This window comes from Camelus bactrianus, chromosome 12 (assembly GCF_048773025.1).
Source record: "Camelus bactrianus isolate YW-2024 breed Bactrian camel chromosome 12, ASM4877302v1, whole genome shotgun sequence".
Classification (NCBI taxonomy): Eukaryota; Metazoa; Chordata; class Mammalia; order Artiodactyla; family Camelidae; genus Camelus; species Camelus bactrianus.
Window position 1 is genome coordinate 48,926,397 of NC_133550.1, and position 18,032 is coordinate 48,944,428.

General features: G+C 35.5%; 1 protein-coding gene and 1 long non-coding RNA gene across 3 annotated transcripts in view; one reads left to right on the top strand and one right to left on the bottom strand.

Annotated features, from left to right (window-relative positions):
- The window catches only part of LOC123617994 (uncharacterized), a 268,207-nt gene extending 266,146 nt beyond the window's left edge, over window positions 1-2,061 (bottom strand). Inside the window, exon 1 of the long non-coding RNA XR_006726321.2 lies at window positions 1,680-2,061. This is a non-coding gene — a long non-coding RNA (uncharacterized LOC123617994). The remainder of the gene's footprint in view (window positions 1-1,679) is intronic.
- Window positions 1-18,032, top strand: part of PPFIA2 (PTPRF interacting protein alpha 2) — a 389,231-nt gene that overhangs the window by 49,357 nt on the left and 321,842 nt on the right. The window lies entirely within an intron of this gene.

Here is an 18,032-nt window from a genome sequence, read left to right on the forward strand (position 1 = left end):
TGTGAGGTTAATTGAAATCAGAAAAAGACTTCAGTTCAGGGTTTATCAGAAGAACAGTTACGCGATGAAATGAAGCATAAGTAATAAGCCTCTATTTAGATAGTTTTAATGGATAACCTCATTTCTATTTTTACAACACTGAAGGAGAAAAATGGTAGATTAGGCAGTGATTGATATTTATTTACTGAGCACTGACTATATTTAATATGCTGTTGTAAGTGCTTTATGTGAAATATGTCATTTAAATTTCACAATAACCCATTAAGTCAGCTATTATTTTCATCCTCATTTTATAGATAAAAAAAGAGGTTAAGTGACTTAATTAAGATCGTACATTTTAGAAGTCTTGGAGACAGGAGTTTGGAGACAGGAGTTCACTCAAGTAATCTGACCCAAAGCCTAGGCTGAGGCATCAAAAAATGATATGGATGAATGTCCAAGCAGAGTTCCAGCATCCCAGAGATGGTGCCCTAGATCCTTCTAAATGCATGGATCAGTTTAACCCAAGCCCCAAAAAGGAAGGAATCGTGTCTTTGTCTAACACTTATAAGCAGTAGTAATAGCAGCAGCTACAGAAGCTGCACTTAGTAAGAGCTGAACTTTGCTGAATGGTGACTAAGTGCCAGAATTGTCCCAACCACTCGTAGCATTTTGATTTAATCTTAAACATAATGTCCAGTACCAGAAGTGGAACTAGTAATTTTTTATATACTGATACAAATTGTTTTGAAACACATTTTCTAGAACCATACTTTGAAATGTGAAAAAAAACAAACCAACCTTTGGACAGAGAACATTTTCAGGTTCCATATTTTATTCTTATAAACAATAAGAACCTTTATTCCTTATAGAAATAAGCTTATCATTTACTTTTTCACAAGCTATGACAAATTTTATATTTGGCAGAAGAAAACATCTTTAAAAAGCCTAAAAATAGGAATTTGAACTTTTCTTTAAAATTTGCAAATGCTAGACAGTGAGTAGACCGTGGCCTTCAATGAACAAGTGTAATTTTTCAAAACATTTTCACTTACATGTCAAGTGTGATCTTTGTTGTTACTCTTACCGTTACATAAGTTTATCTTTGCTTTTCAAATGAGGTAACTGTGGTCCTTACAGACTAGCCTCAAATAATTTTTGTGGCAAACCCAGAATTAACTAGACAGCAAAGACAGGACATCCAATTTTTTTTTTTTTCCTTGTCATTTTGACCCTTACTCAGGGACTTTACTGGCAGCATTGAACAACCCTGTGGACACAAGAGGTGTCCCCAAAGAGTGCAAAAAACATCACCCTCCCAAGACCCGGAGCCATTTCTAAAAACAACCAGAAGAAAGAAAGACTCAGACAAATCCCCTGAGAGCTGCAATTGTTGGTAAGACCCTGGCCACCAACGGAGTGCCACTCACATTTCTGTCCAGTCATATTTTTGTCGCCCTCCAACCTGACTGTTGCCAACCCAAGTTCTTAGGACACAAGAGACAGTTAAGAAGGCAAAAGCCATCCTGGGAAAGGATCAACTATCAATCAGTACTCGAAAGCAAATTCACAAGTCAGTTCAAAGATTCAATTCTCACACTTGTTTTTTGGCCTGCCAGTCTGACAACCTGAAGCTTTACTCTCCTCTCTCCACCAGGCATCACAGATAGAAATCTGTCTTTGATAAAAAAAAATCTTACCGTTTGCTGTCTTCTGCCAGTTTCCCCCAGGCTTCTGCAGGCTCTGGAACAAGTGGGATGTCCCCCGCTGGCCTTGTCCTGGTCTCCAGAAACGCATGAGGAGGAGGGAACGTGGTTTTCCCTCGACTCCTTTCAGGGAGTGCTTGCCCGAGGCCCCCTTTTCTCTAGGACGCCTCGTAAACGGAAAAGTGTATCCAGGTTGAAAGTTCTCTCTGTGGCCGCCGTAATTCAAGGTTATCTCGGGTAAAGGTTAACCTGCTTGTTCAGCCTCAGAACAAAATTTTCTTCACCTGACGCTTCATGCTTGACCCAAGTCCGGCTTAAGCCGGACCCCGTCTGACCCGGAACCAGTCCCGGTTCTACCGCCTCAGCGGTCCGACCCTGGACCCGGCCCCCGTTTCTAAGTGGGACCCAGTCTGACCCTGCACTCGGCCCCGTTTCTAAATTGGACCCAGTCCGGCTTCAGCAGGTTTCCAGACGGAGCCTCGACACTTGAGATGCATTTAAACGCCGTCCGGAAGCTCCTCCGGCAAAAAGCTGCGGAGGCTCCTGGAGGGACGACCCGCAGGCTCCTGAGGCGGCGAGGAGGCAGCGAGCCCAGGGGCTCAGCAGGTACCCCGGCTGGTCGCTCTTGGCTCCTGGGCCCTCAGGGGTCTCCTTTGGCTCCCTCTTCTCACACTAAGAGCTGTTAGAAGATAAACTGAGGCATACCAAACATGTGAGTTTGTATGAGCAAAAGTCGATTCAAGTGGAGCAGCATGCAGTCTAGCAAACTAGAAAGGCGCTCCGGGGAGCCGTTCAAAATGAGACATAGACAGAAGGGAGCGGGAACAAGTTGAATAAACTAGGCCGAAGCCACACTAGTTGCAGCAGAGTTACTTTCCTTTAAGGGAGGGCAGGGATCTCTCAGGCAGATTACTTAACTAAGGCTGATCGGGCAGTTCCTGACTGGTCTAAGATACCGTCTCTGGGAGAGCCAACACTAAGTTAAGTCTCCTCAGTTTAGTGACGGGCTTAGCTTAGACGACGCCATTTGAGGCCTGTTGTCTTGTTTTAAACAAAGGATATATAATTCTTTTCTAATGCAGTATTAAGTAGAGAAATACAACTTGGGAAAACAAAAGCAGGAAAAGATATTTTGCTGACTCTCATACAGCTAAGATAGACTACGTGGGGGCAAAAATAACGGGACCTTTATGCTTATACTTCCTACACGCCCTCCACTACTTTTCAAGTGCTGGGCATTACCAGGTGTTATAGGACTGATTTCCCAGCAAAGGGGATGCCTACATGCTAAACAACATTATTGGTTCCCGCTTTTCTTCTTTGGTGACTCCTTATCCACAGACTATATTCAGCTTGTAAACACGATCAGATCTTGTCCATCCTGAAAAACAAACCTCTGGTGCTGGAAATGCAGATTTGCATTCCCAGACCCTCTGAATCAGAAATATTTGGATGAAGTGTGGGATCTGGCTTTTTAATCAGTTTTCCAGGCTACTCTTTGCTCACAGAGATTTGAAACTGACTAACAAGGTAAAATTAGCAGGCCTGAGTGACTGATTAGCTGTGACAGAGAAAGGAAATTGTCCAGGGATTCCACAAGGTTTGATTGGGGTGATGAAGGATTGTGTTATGAACTGAGGTGTGAGGGACAATTGAAAAGGCAAGATGAACACTTCAGTTTGGACATATTATGTTTGAGATTTCTGGGTGATAGTAAGCACCAGGACAGATCAAGATTTAGGAATCATCAGTATATATTATTGTTGGTGGTTGTGGCTCTATAGATGAATTAGATTATCCAAAGGAATCACAGAACAAGAAGACAGATGGACCAAGGATCGAATCCTGTGGAAAATCAAGGGAGCTCAGGAAAAGGGGCCTCCATGAAGTCTGAGAAGGGGTGATCGTGGGGATAAGAGTGGAACTAGAAGAAACTCCAGTATTTTTATGGAAAAAAAATTTCATGGATTAAAATTTAAGGAGTGAAAATTCACCCCTGTTATAACAATATTCACATCTAAGAATAATCTTATTTAGCAACATATTTAGATCATTGTGCCCTTGACAAGATAAGATTCAGAATAATTGTAGAAGCAGAAACAGGTTTGGAATTTAATGATCAGTAAAGATATGGAGAGAGAAAAATGTGTACTATTCCTATAAGATGGTCTAAAAATAGAAGGAGAGGCAGGGAGATACCTGGGGGATGATTCAAGGCTAACAAATGTATATTCAGAGACAATAATTAATATTCCTTAAAGTTATAAGGCTAATACTCACCGTGATGATAAAATTCACTAAAAGTAAGCTGTTATGTTTATAGAATCATCTCAGAATTCAGTAATTTGTTTTTCCTTTCATTTTAATTGCACTTAACTAACCTACACCTGACTCTAATAATCAAAGCAGAAGCTGACTTTTGTTTTAGGGTCTATTTCATAATGTTTAATGTATACATTCTCTACAAAAGCTTATGTTGCTAGTATGAATAAGGTAATTTTACCATTACACAATTTTTGTTATACAAAATGTTCATGATAAATATTGAAAAAACTTTAAATCAAGAAGAAAATATCTCTGCCAAAAGGCATGTTTACATAATTTTAAAATCATTAAAAATGTAAATAATCTTTATATATTATTATGTTTATTTTTAAAAACATAAACAGAGTAGGGTCTGATAACCCTACATTTTTAAACTGCTATTCAGAAAAATCAAATTCAAATCAGTAGTCAGTTGGTCCTGTTTTATCTTTGAGGATGAATTTGCCCATTAAAAAAGGTTTATACACTATATAGTAACTTATAGTTTCTTGAATCCTGTAATGTTTTATTTCTGTGGCTTTGATTCTGTATATCCTTTGACAGTAGAATGTCTGATCTAAAGGCTTTTCTGACTTAGAAGAAATAACTCTGCTTTTCAAAACTACTTAAGGATAGCAAATATCTTAGCTCTACGAATATTTATAATAAACTCTCCTGTGCTCAAAGGTATTTTCTTACAATATATGGTAATTATCATGGAACATGCTTTAGATAACTTACATCCAGACTACTCAAGGCACTACTTTAAAGAAGAAAAAGAATGAATCTTTATTTCCATAATAGTGTTTGTGTGTGTGTGCGTGTGTGTGTGTGTGTACAAGTGTGTGCATATATATATGAAAAGGACTAGGTAGGTTGAAATTAATAACACCTCTAAACTGTACATTCCATACATCACCCCTCCACAGGCACAGAAAATGCCTAAAAGTTATGCAAATTAATTTGCAACAAAGAATTTACCTCAAGTTATAAAGAAAATGTTTTTTTCCCTCAGGGTCCTAAATATTCATATTCCTTCCTCTGATGCTTTATCCACAAGAATCCTACATAAAAATATCTCCTCTCTTAGAAGCAAATATTTTCAGCCTTTGGCCTACTAAATCAGAAACTCTGAATTTTTGTCATCTTCATGTTTTCCTCCTGGAATACGGTTATCCATGGTGGCATTCATGTAAATATATTTTATGTGACTTATTTTAAAATGTCCCTCAACTAATTTATCTGAATAGGATTATTCTTATCATATTGGTTACAGTATTCGGTATTGCAGGTTCCAAATATACATAAATTTGTTTAAAAAATTAATGTCAGATACTTCCTTGATTGATTATTCTAACCTGATTTGAACTAAAATAGTATATTCATCCAGTCACTCATATTTATTCAGTGCCTAACATATGTAGACATTGATCCAGGAGTTGGAAATTGATCAGTGAATGAAACAAGGTCTTGGCTTTGAGGTAACACCCTGAATAGTAAATGGGAGAGCATTTGTACATTTTGGAAGTTTTTATTGATTGATTTTCTTTTTACTAAAGAGAACCCATGTATTCTTAAGAGTTTCTAAGTAAATATTATTACTGAAAAGTGTAAATTGTCTTTTTCTAAATAATGTAAATCTAAATCCAATAGTGTGATACAATTATGTATAGATTTTTCAGAGGGAGTGGCCTATAAATTCTTCATAATTATAAATATAACTTATTTAATTTCTTTGCTTTCCTTTTTCTTTCCTTCCTCAAACTAACTGGATATGTCTCCCTAAGTCTGAGCTGAGAGTTGTTACAAGGGAAGAGAATTGTAACTAGAATAAATAATTATATTTTGTCAATCAGTTTTTAAATAATTTATCATATAGCATAGCATTTAGCAAATCAGAATAGCTTAATGTCTTAAAAAAGTATTTACTGAGAAATTATCTTGCTTGGAATGTACACTTTCTAACAAGACCTCCCAATTGAGAGGGAGGGGAAAACAGATCTTCCTTTTTATGTTTAATTTGTTATACAATTGAAACATGTTCATTAAATAAAATTTAGAAATTCAGAGGAAAATCTACATTTTCTATGTAAGCTTGCTACTTCTCTCATTAGGTAATATCAATGATTTATTTTAATAACAACAAAAAAAGTGATTCTAGATTCATAATAAACCCAGATTTAAGATTAAAATCACTTACTTTCACATACAAAAAAACTTGCTTCTTAAGAGAAAAAATATTCAAGGTCAAATGGTAGAACTCTATTTCCTTTTAAGTGTATAAAGTTTTAGGATAAAAGAGTATCTTTTCAGCTAGTGGGAGAAAACCAGCAGGAGATCAAATAGGACAGGACTAATTGGACCCCATTTTAATAGGTTAACTTTTTTATTGCCTGTTTAAAAAAAAAATAATCTGTCCATAAAATCTTTAATTCCTTTCCTGAGAGAAGAGTTCATGATATGGCTTAATAAATTCCTTGATCGATAATGAATTCTGAAGAAATAAAAATACAGTAAATATGTATTATAAGCAAAAAGTTTTGTTGAAGCCAATATATACAAGAAAACTTCAAAAGACCACACTTAATTATAGGTCTCAATTGAACCTGCAAAAATATTGTGAGATCTGTTCACCTTGATTTATGTTCTGCTTAATAAGAGAAGCCTGGTTGCTTCATGGTTTTATAAGTCAAATACGCAAGATTGATGTGCAAATATGCACTTTGCAAAATCTTTTTCCTTACTATTCATTCAGTCACAATGTCTCCTGATGAAATTATGCTACCACATTCTTTGTGTTTGGATTATGAGAGTGGAGAACCTGCAGGCCACATACCTGGTAGAAGTGAAAAGCCAGCTTTTTTCCCCTTAACAATATGTAATTCAAAATAAAACAAAACACATCAAAGCAATTTTCAATGACTATTGTTGTTGCTACTACTGCTACTGAATGCTACTAACAGCTAACCCTTATTTGCACTGGCTATGTGCAATCATTTACGCTCCTATCAGTCATGTGAGGCAGGTATTATTATCGCATGAGTTTCATATATGAGACACTAAAACACAGAAATGTTAAGTAACTAATCCAATGTTACATCAGTGGTAAAGTCAACATTTGAAACTAAGTATTCTGGCTTTAAAGCTCATATTTCTAAATAAGCTATGTAACCCCATATATTAATACTAACACAAAACTGTATGACACAAAGCCACAATGTTTTGAAATTAAATTAGCTTCTTTGTTGGTTTTCTGATTGCAAAATTCTGGATAAATTATTTTTTCATTTTGGCGGACCCTGCTTGTTCAGACAATTATATAACAACACTGGGAATTAGGAATGAGGTCAGGGAGCTGCCTAAGGAAATTAGAGTTGAAGAATATAAAGTGCAAAACCATTTAGAGGAAACAAATCAATGGACGTGTAGTGGTGATCACTTGAGCAGAAAGATACGTTTTCTAAGGAAAATATATTTTAGACTAGCATGTATGTGTGTGCAGATTGAGACTGGATCATTTATAAATGCTCCTATGGGGGGAATTCTTTCCATGGGGTTTGAAGAATATCATATGCTTTCTAGTGCCTCCTCAAAAGGATGCCTTTAAATTGCCTTATTTATTACTAAACCACTAGGTAGAAATGAATTGGATATATATGTTCATATTTTTATTATGTGGTCAGACATTGAATGAGGAGTATTTTTAATCTGCGTTGTAAAATAGGTTAAAAATAAAGTGTGAGTCATCTGCTATGATGATTCAGCAGCTAAAAATCACAGTGCTTTTTGAACATTCGTTTGTGTCAATATGACTGAGTCATTCATACATAATTGCTTTTTCTTTATAGGATTCCATATCATAACTGATAGTTACATGACTTAAGGTATCAAAACTCAACATAGTAGTAATCATCACAAAAGTGATTTTCTTAGAAATTTAAGGATCCTTAAATATACAGAAATGGCCAAGACAACAGAAATGTGTGTGGAAGAAGATATATTGTAAGCTCTGCAAACTTTTTTATGATTCATACTGATAATTGTTCATAACAATGCAGGCAATCAGTTGATAACTTGGTATTTTCCCCCAACATCCCTTTGCTTTTAGAAATATAATTAGAGTTGTACAAATGCTTAAAAACCAGAACAAGAAAAATCCTTATTTCTTTTGTTGATTCATTGGTGTAAAAATTTTAATTCTGTGAAATATTTGTATTTTATAATGAGCCATTATATGGAAAATATTATTAGAAATATATGATAAGTTTAGTTCTTATAGTATCTATTCCTGTAATAAACAATTATAGTTTTGTAAAACATCTAACCAACTGACTTAAAACAACAACATTTATTATTTTACGGTCTCTGTGGGTAGAGATTTAGTGTAATTTAGCTGTGTCCTCGGACTCAGGGTCTCTCACAAGGCTGCAAAGTGTTGCTCAGGGTTGCAGCCATCTCAATCTCAAATAGGGAAAGAGTGGCTTCTGAGTTCATATACGTGAGCTCACAGACTTTATTTCCTGGCTGGTTGTTGGCATGAGACATTAGTTTCTTGCCATGTGGACCTTCCCGTAGGGATATTTGTAATATGGCAGCTTCCCCAGAGGATTGAGAGAGTATGAGTGAGAGAGAGAGAGAGAGAGAGGTCACAATTTTTTTAACCTGATTTCAGAAGTGACATCCCTAAGGGGTGAGTATAGCTCAGTGGTAGAGCATGTACTTAGCATGCATGAGGTCCTGGGTTCAATCCCCAGTACCTCCATTTAAAAAAATTAATAAATAAAAATAGAAGTGACATCCCATCAACTTTGACCATATTTTCATTAGGTCCAGCCCACACTCAAGGGGGATGGATTACACAAGGGCATGAAATTTAGGAGATGGGATCACTGAGAGCTGTTTTAGATTCTTTCTACCACAGTTTTCAAAGATAGCTTAAACAATATTGCAAAATAAATGAGAAGTATCTTTTCTTCTCTTTCCGTTTTTGATAATGTCCTTCTTTATAGAATTCTCTCCTTGGGTGTTACTTCTGGTCTGAAATGACTCATCTCCTTCTCACGACTGAATAAAGTTTGCTTTGGGCTATTATCCACCAATAGGTACTTGTCAAAGTAATCTTATTTTATGAGCAAGACATTTGGCAAATGCATTGAGGACAATGAAAGAATGGGTAACTTAATGTACTTCTTCCCATTGAGTTTGCACTTGAGATGCTTAAGATTGGGTAGAATTTGTGGAAATGATTCACTTGGTGTTAGTGACTAATTCCAATAATGTGTTATCTTTTAATTATGCCTTACATTTCAGTGCTTTAGAATAGAAGAAAAATACATAATGGGAGAATATCAGGTACTGGGACCTGAAAGGGGTTACTTTTTAGTAGAGGTCTTCAGAAGGCCTTGCTACCATCATGTAGGCAACTGTCTACTCCAAGCCTCCTTCCATGGCTTTGGGGATTTTTTGAATCAATATATTTATTGAGAACCTATAGAACAGAGAGAGGTAGATAAATCTCTACTAAGGGAGTTGGGAAGAAAACACATAGAATGATAATATAAGGCAATATATATGTGAAAATAAATATAATGGAAATTCAGTGGATAGAGAAATCACTCCTGGCTGAGCTGGTCAAGAAAGCACTGGTTGTTTTGAATCTGTGATACCCTTTAGATCCTGTAATTCAGGCAAGCCTTCTCTGGCTTACATTTTTAATATCCTGTTGTACTACGTTGAATAATGGTTCCCCAAAGGTGTTCACGTTTTAACTCCCAGAACCTGCAAATAAGTTACCTAACATGGTAAACAGGACTTTATAGACATATTTAAGGATCTTGAGATGGAAAGATTGTTCTGAGTTATTTGGGTGGGTCCAGTGTAATCATAAGAGTCCTTATAAGAGGAAGGCAAGAGGGTTAGAGACAGGAAAAGGAGATGTGAAAATATAACCAGAAATTAGAGTGAAGCTCTTTGAAGATGGAGAGTGGACCATAAGCCAAGGACCATAGGTTGCCTTTAGAAGTTGGAAAAAGCAATAAAAGAGATTCTCCACTGAAGTCTCCAGAAGGAACACAGCCCTGCCAACACTTTGGTTTTCAAATTTCTGGCCTCTAAAACTGTGAGAAAATACATTTGTGTTGTTTTAAGTCACTGAATTTGTAGTAATCCATTAAAGCAGCCATAGGAAATTAATGTACTCTTTATACCCTGGGATTCACCTCATATACCTCCAGGTGCTATATTATCTTAAACCTTCTAGGTGGTCCTCTTGGGTCAACAACATTTCAGATTGCCTTTCTTCTTGTGTAGCCCACATCTGGTCTTCAGAATGTGTGTGTGTGTGTGTTGTGTGTGTGTGTGTGTGTGTGTGTGTGTGTGTGTGTTGGGGTTAGGAAGTGAGAAAATTCCTGATCTTTGGTTCCCATGTCTGAAGATACCACATATCTTGAAAAACAAAGATACTGTGCTATACACAAAGAAGACAACAAATGTTGATGAAGATATAGATAAATCAGAACCCTTGTATACTGTTGGTGGGAATGCACAATAGTGCAGCCTATGTGAAAAACAGTATAGAGATTCCTCAAAAAATTAAACATAGAAGTACCATATAATCCAGCAATCCCACTTCTAGGTATTTATCCAAAAGAATTTAAATTAGGACCTCAAAAAGATTTTAGCACCTCCATGTTCATTGCAACACTGTTCACAGCAGCTGAGATGTGGAAAAGGTCTAAATGGATGAATGGGTAAAGAAAAAAATAATATGTGTACACGTATATATACACACACATATATGCACAATGGAATGTTATACAACCTTTAAAATGTTCCTGCAAAATACAACATGGATGAATCTTGAGGATATTGTGCTAAGTAAAATAAGCCAGTCATAGAAGGGTAAATTCTGCATGATACCACTTACATGAAGTATCTAAAGTAGTCAAAATCATAGAAGCAGAAAGTAGTGGTTTCCAGGGACTGCAGAGGGGGGGAAATGAGGAGATGCTAACCAATAGGTATAAAGTGTCAGTTAAGCAAAATGAGTAAGTCTAGAGACCTGCTGTACAACATTGCATCTACAGTTAATAGTAGATGTGCAGTTACAAATTTATTAAGTTACAATTTAAAATATTTAAAATATGTATGTATAATAAACAGATATTTCTAATATATATCTAACTATGTATCTCTCTTACTAAATGTTATGTATTAAGCCAATTAACATAGTTTTAAGGTAATTATGAGAAGCTGGTAAGAAAGCAGAGGAAATATTTTAAAATTCATTAAATTCACACTTCCAGAAAAGTTTGGCAAAGGATTTTCATCTAACTATTAAGTTAGTTGTGCATTGTGCAGTTACAGATTTATTAAGAGGATAGATCTCATGTTAAATGTGCTTATTATATGTATACATAATTATATATGTACTTTTTCCTACCTAATATGTCAATAATGCCCCCATTAAGAGAAGATGTTTTCAATTCTGACAGAACCTTTCTTTGCAATATTTTAGCAAGACCTGGTGCAGTTCTTTGCTTGAGGATGTGGGAATGCTTGTCACCATAGCATTGTTCTTGGCCTTTGGGCCAAGCTAAATTTGAGAAGAATTCCAACTTTAATATTAGATTATATATAGCTACTACATTATGTATTCAAAATTCACAATCTAGTTTTGAGGATGCTGGAGGCAAAGGAATAAAAACTAATCTACCATTAAAAAGTAACTGCAAGCAGTTCTTTGCATGCTATGGTGTTAACTGAAACCAGTGCATCTCAGAACCAGAGTAACTGTGTCCTTGCTTTACCCAGCAACTGAGTTGCCACAGAACTTTGCAAACCAGGACATGGTTCTTATACTCACCAGATTTGGTTAACACAGTGAGGACTATTTGCATTTGCTGTTTGGGTGGCTTCATTTAAGAGAGTGAGTCATTTTTTTTTTTTTTTTTTTGCCACTGCACTCATCTCAAGATTTGGAATTCTTACCTGGCTGTGTGGCTCAGTTGAATGTTCTCATTTACATCTGGGAGGAATAATAAATAAGGAGATATCGGTTCCAGAAATACTAAGGAAAGGAGAGATCTGAATATAAAATATTCCAATCTTATTATATATATGTAATATATATATATTTTAATTTACTGTATCTTATAAATCAAAGCATATTTATTATAAACTTTGAAACTTGTTTTTTTTTTTGAAACTTGTTCAGTTCAAAAGAAGAAAAAGAGACTGTTTATAGAACATATGCTGACTACAGAACATTCTGTCATTGACTCTAAATCTCCAGGTTGCAAGACTCTCATATTATGCTATATAATCTCAGTTAGTTTGGTAGCATAAGATCAGTGCATTTTATACTCTTATTTCAGTCAGTTTCATTTCCTTTTATTTAATAGTATTTTGAGAATGTGATATTGATATTGCAAATATTGATTCATATCAGAATCCTGGTAGCATCAATTGACACAGAGCTGCTTTGAAGAAAAATAGAGAAATTATATGTCCTCTTGCTATTTCTGGTTACCATTATACTTGTCATTCTTTATTTCGAAAACAGAAGAAATAGGAAATGAACTTAAAATTTACCTCTTGAGATTTAGAACTTGACAAATTTTTTCTTAAAGAAAATAGGAATGTAAAGGGAATTTGTCAGTACATTCCTTAGATTCAAATTAGACATCTTTCTGAAATTTTTGCATATCTGATTTTAGAAAAATGCTTCTCATTACTGTTTTATCAATTTCTCTACCAGATTCCTCCATGGCTACTATTTCCAAAATTAAGGTATTATCATGAAATACTTAATAGTTAGTTGAAAATCCTTTGCCAAACTTTTCTGGAAGTGTGAATTTAATGAATTTTAAAATATTTCCTCTGCTTTCCTACCAGCTTCTCATAATTACCTTAAAACTATGTTAATTGGCTTAATACATAACATTTAGTAAGAGAGATACATAGTTAGATATATATTAGAAATATCTGTTTATTATACATACATATTTTAAATAAACTATTTGCTCTGTTTTTGTTTTCAGTTCACAAGCAATTCTTCCTTGCAGTTATTTATAAATTAAAATGATTCATTGCTTTTAGTAACCAAAGTCAATGGTATTGCAGATAATAGTTGGGAAAGACAGATATATTTTATCCTTTCCTCTAAAAAAGTCACCTAAGGATAATTTCCAGTTTCTTTTTTTAACCGACTAAAAATTTTAGGCTATTATTAAAACCTGATTTTTAAAAAGGGTAGGGTATTGTATTTTTTCCTACTTATTTACTTGTGTTGTGAGTCAGATAGGGAAAGATCAAGCATCAAATAATTGAAGGTTTAATTGTAAATTAAGATCCTAGTAATTGAGCCTCTGACTCTGAACCAGCAAAGGCTGATAGATAGATGAGGCACATAAAGCAATTTCTCCAAGGTCACACAGCTAATAAGTAGTTAAGCTAGGCTTGAAACTTTTCTTGATCACTAAGATATTTCTTCTTGCATGTGTTTTACATTTTGTAGGCTTGAGGTAGAATTAAAAGGCTGCTGACTATCCCTCAGCCAGGGTCTCTTGGGATGGTACCTCTTTTTAATGAAAATATCTGATCATCAGTCTTGTTATCCAGAAGCTGAAATTCAGCAGTAAACTCAAAGATAATCAGCTTCTCAGTGGCTGGTATACACTAACCAAATCCATATATATCCAGAATGAAAGTTTATTAATATAGGATAAGGCGCATTTCAGTAGTCCAGAGTACTATTGTCAGCCAGTCAGCTTGTCTTCTCTTTGTAGGAGATCATGGAAGGCTAAATTCAACATAAATTTATCAAATTCCTTCAATATTCATTGGTCATGCTTTCTAGTAATTATTGAAGAAATAGAGCTGATAAATGCCCCACTGAGTTAATTTAACCTTCAAATGAATGGCAGAGACAGATAAGTAAAATGACAATTATAAAATGATGTGGTAGAGTTACGAGTGCATTAAGTACAAGAAGCTGTGGAAGTAACAGCAGAAATATTACCCCAGCTCAAGGGCCTCAGGAAAGTCTCCTGAGACGAGGTGATGCTTGGGTTGAGTCTCAAAGGGTGAGTAAGATTAATCCAGAAGAGGAGTGTGGCTTTCTAGGCAGAAGGGTCTGTGGTGCAGAAGCATAGAAGTAAGAAGACACTTGACACAAAAATGAAGTACAGGATCATTATGATTGGAGTATAAGGTTTCTTTCGAGGAAGTGGTGAAAGGTGAAATAAGAAAAGCGGTACAAAATTGTATAATGAAAGACCATGCAAAAAGATGCTTGATATTTTTTTCTTCCTAAGAAGAATGGGATCTTATTAAGAATTTTGAGTACAGGAGTGACATACATATATATTTGATTTGAAACACATCATTCTGAAGTAGTGGTTCTTCAACTTTAGCCTGCATCAGACTCACTTGGAGGGTTTGTTTAATGCAGTTTCTGATTCAGCAGGACTGGGGTAAAGCCCCCCCCGCCCAATGCATTTGTAAGTCCCCAGGTGACACTAATGCTACTGGTCTCCAGGTCACACTTTGAGAACCACTTCTCTGAAGAGATCATATAAGGGCAAGAGTAGAAGAATGAACTCAGAACAGATACTATTTTGGAGAAATCCAAGAATTGGGGAAAAGTAAAATGAGGTTTTGAACTAAGGTAATGAATGCAGTGGCTACTGAAAACAGGTAGTAGATTGAGCTAAGCAGATGTTGAGAAGGAAAAATTGACTCACTTGGTATTTGAATACCTGAGTGAGAGAAGATTCTGTTGACCTCCAGAATCTCAGTTGGGTGATTGAATGTTTATTGGAAATGCCAACAGAGATAAGTGCTGGTGGAAGAAATTGGATGGAGGCAGTTGGCCAGAGTAATGACAGAGGAAGAGAGGAGATGATGTCTGATTTGGACATATTGAATTTGAGATAATAAGGACCCATTAATGTGTAAAAGTTGGCAAAGAGGAGCAGTGTCTGAGTCAGGATTTAGCAAAAGGTTCCCTTTATCACCTCAGCCATATGGAAGGGAATAGACAAGAAAAAAAAAAGAACAGCACAAAAAAATCATAAAGGCAAGTGCTTCAAAGAGGCTATGCCATGAAAAAGGCAGAACTTTGAATCTCTTTAGCACTTTCTTCAGAAAACCCTATTCCATGCAACATTGTCACAATTATGTTTTTGATATGTAATGGATTTACTGTCTAGGTTTGAGTTTGAGGAGAATACTTTGGAATTAGAAATATATAGCAAAAGTCTTTGGAATTTTAATTTTTGGCTAAATCCAGTGGCATTAATGTTCATATCTGTAAGTCAAATAAGGATATTCTTTTTTCCATCAGAGAATATCCACGTTACCTCAGAAAAATTCTGCTTGCAATTTTATTCATTCCTTCTGTAAATATTGAATAAGTATGTTTTCTCCCAAGTCACTATATAACAAGCCAAGATATCCTCCACATTTTTTCCACGTCTTCACTTAGAAGAGCATAACTGTTAAAAATCATTGCCCCTGTAGTTAGCCTGTGTAGATTTGAAAAACTTATTAGTTGTGTAACCTTTGTCAAGTCATTTAAACTCTTTGAAGACTCAGTTTCATCATCTTTAAAATGGTGAAAACAGTAACAGCTAAAAGAGCTGGGATGCTTTTTAATGAGGCAATGGAGCTCTTAGCATGGCATCTGGTAAACGCTCAATAAATGCTAATAATTATGTTACCCAACCATGGTCTTAGGAGAGACTTACCTAGTATGCACTCAAAAACAAAATACAATATTCGCAATGTAAAATACTCAGACTTACTGTCACCCTATAAAATTTACACCTACAACCCCTGTATGTTGTCATTTTAACACATTCATTCTCTGAATTCTTCCTCTTGTTCTCTGGATCGACATCCTTTCCTACTGAAAGATCCTTGAAGTCAAAGAGCATATCATAGCCTCTGGATTCCATACACCAGCTTCAGTGTGTTGCTTTGTGCATATTTTGCATGCAATATATGTTTGTTAACTAAGTTGTCTTTGTCATTTGGATGCCCTACTAGACTCTGAAGTCTTTGAAAGCTGTGACCTTGACTTATTCAACATCATACTCTCCATGTCCAGCACAGTGCCTCAGTCACAACAGATGCTCAGTCATTCTCACTTAAAGGAATTAATTGTGCGGTTCAAGGAAAATTCACTTTTGGGCTGGACTATGCTCAAAGTAAAAGTGTAGATATTTCCCCCCTTTTTTTTAATTTTAAAGAATGACTACATAGGACTCTTTCTAGCTTCCGTAAGAAAGATTTATACAATTGGTTTTGTGTGTTTCCTGCTTCTTCTCTGCCTCCCAGGAAATTTACCCTGTAAAGTTGCCAAGGAAACACTAACAGCTTAAGTCTGGTAGAGGAGGAAGATGCCTCATTAATAAACTCAGCTTCATTTTTTGGATGCTTGCCTCAAGGAGCTGGTGTTCTGTGATGAAAGATTGTTTCCAATAAGCCTTATGTAAAAAAGCTGATTTTTTTTAAAAGAAATTTTGTTCTCTGACTGTTACTCATTCCCAGTGCTATGTACCTACACACTATGAAATGTTACATAAAAATAAACATTATTGATTTTTAGTTTAATGTATTTGAACTGTTTATTAATGCTCAGCACATATATTAAAGTTTTCAAGCATTGATTTATTTATTGTAAAATGATTATGGTATCAGGTCTTTAATTTGAAGTATTGGCAGTATTTCACCAGAAGATAAATTTAATGTATTATTTATTATCTATTAAATCACTTTGCATATTTTCCTTCTTAGGAACTAGAAACCCTGGGATATATAAAAATGTATTGCCTCAGGATAAGATGATATAGAGTTAAGTGCCTTTTTTTTCAAGGAGGCTATTTTGTTAGAGATTATAGTCGAAAAAATGTACACTGTGCTTGGGGTTTTAACACCTGGGATTTCAAAGCTTCTTTCCAGCATTTGCCAGCTGTTTGATCTTGGGCAAGTCATTCATTAGTTTGTTCATTCAAGCATTCTAAAAAGATTTGTTATGCAAACACCATTGCCTTGAGCCATGTTTAAAGTGATGCATTTATACAGAAATCAGAAGTACTTCATTATTTAAATATTCTGAGCCTTATATATATATATATATATAAGCCTTTTTTATATATATATATATAAGCCTTTTATATATATATATATATATATATATATATATATATATATACATATATATATATATATATAAATGATATTACCTGCTTTATTCATTCAGCACCTGTTGGACTCTTGACAGTATTGTTCTTTTACCTTACTCCTTTGGGCTTGGGGTGGTGATGACTTCCAGCTGTTGCTAGTCTCTGTGCTTCACCATTCCCCTGGATTCATTAAACCACCCTTACCTCTATAGAATATCCTCTGATTAAACGCTCTTTTACATTGTTTTTGAGTTTTCCTTCTGTTTCTGGGTGGAACTTTCACTGATTTTGACAGCTAGTTACATTTGCCTTATTTTTGGAACAGCAATGGAGCCAGTGTGTCTGGGTGGCATGAGAGCGAGAGATAATGGCAAAAGACAAGATCAGTGAGATGGCTGAAGCCAGATCATCACAAGGCGTTGTATGGCATAGTAACAAGCTTGTCTTTTATTCTAAGATTAATGGGAAACTGTTGAGGGGTTTGGATCATGGGAGTAATCTGACCTAATCTGCATTTTAAATGGAGAGTTCTGACTGCTATGTGAAGGGTATATGGGGATAGGGAGACAAAAACAGATGCAGGGACAGTAATCAAGAAGATAATTTTTTACCCCAAGGGAGAATATTGTTAATATGGCCCAAGGGATTAGGATGGTAGAAATGTAAGTGATAAGAAATAGTACAATTCAAGCCATATTTTAAAGATAGAATTGGCAGGATTTGCTGATGGATTTGAACTTGAGAAACTGGGTAAATGGGGATGTCAAGATAGACAGTACTAAGATGGAAATTTGGAGGAGGGCTTGAGGTGGTACTCAAGTTTGATTTTGCATTATTAAGACTTAGGTGGCTG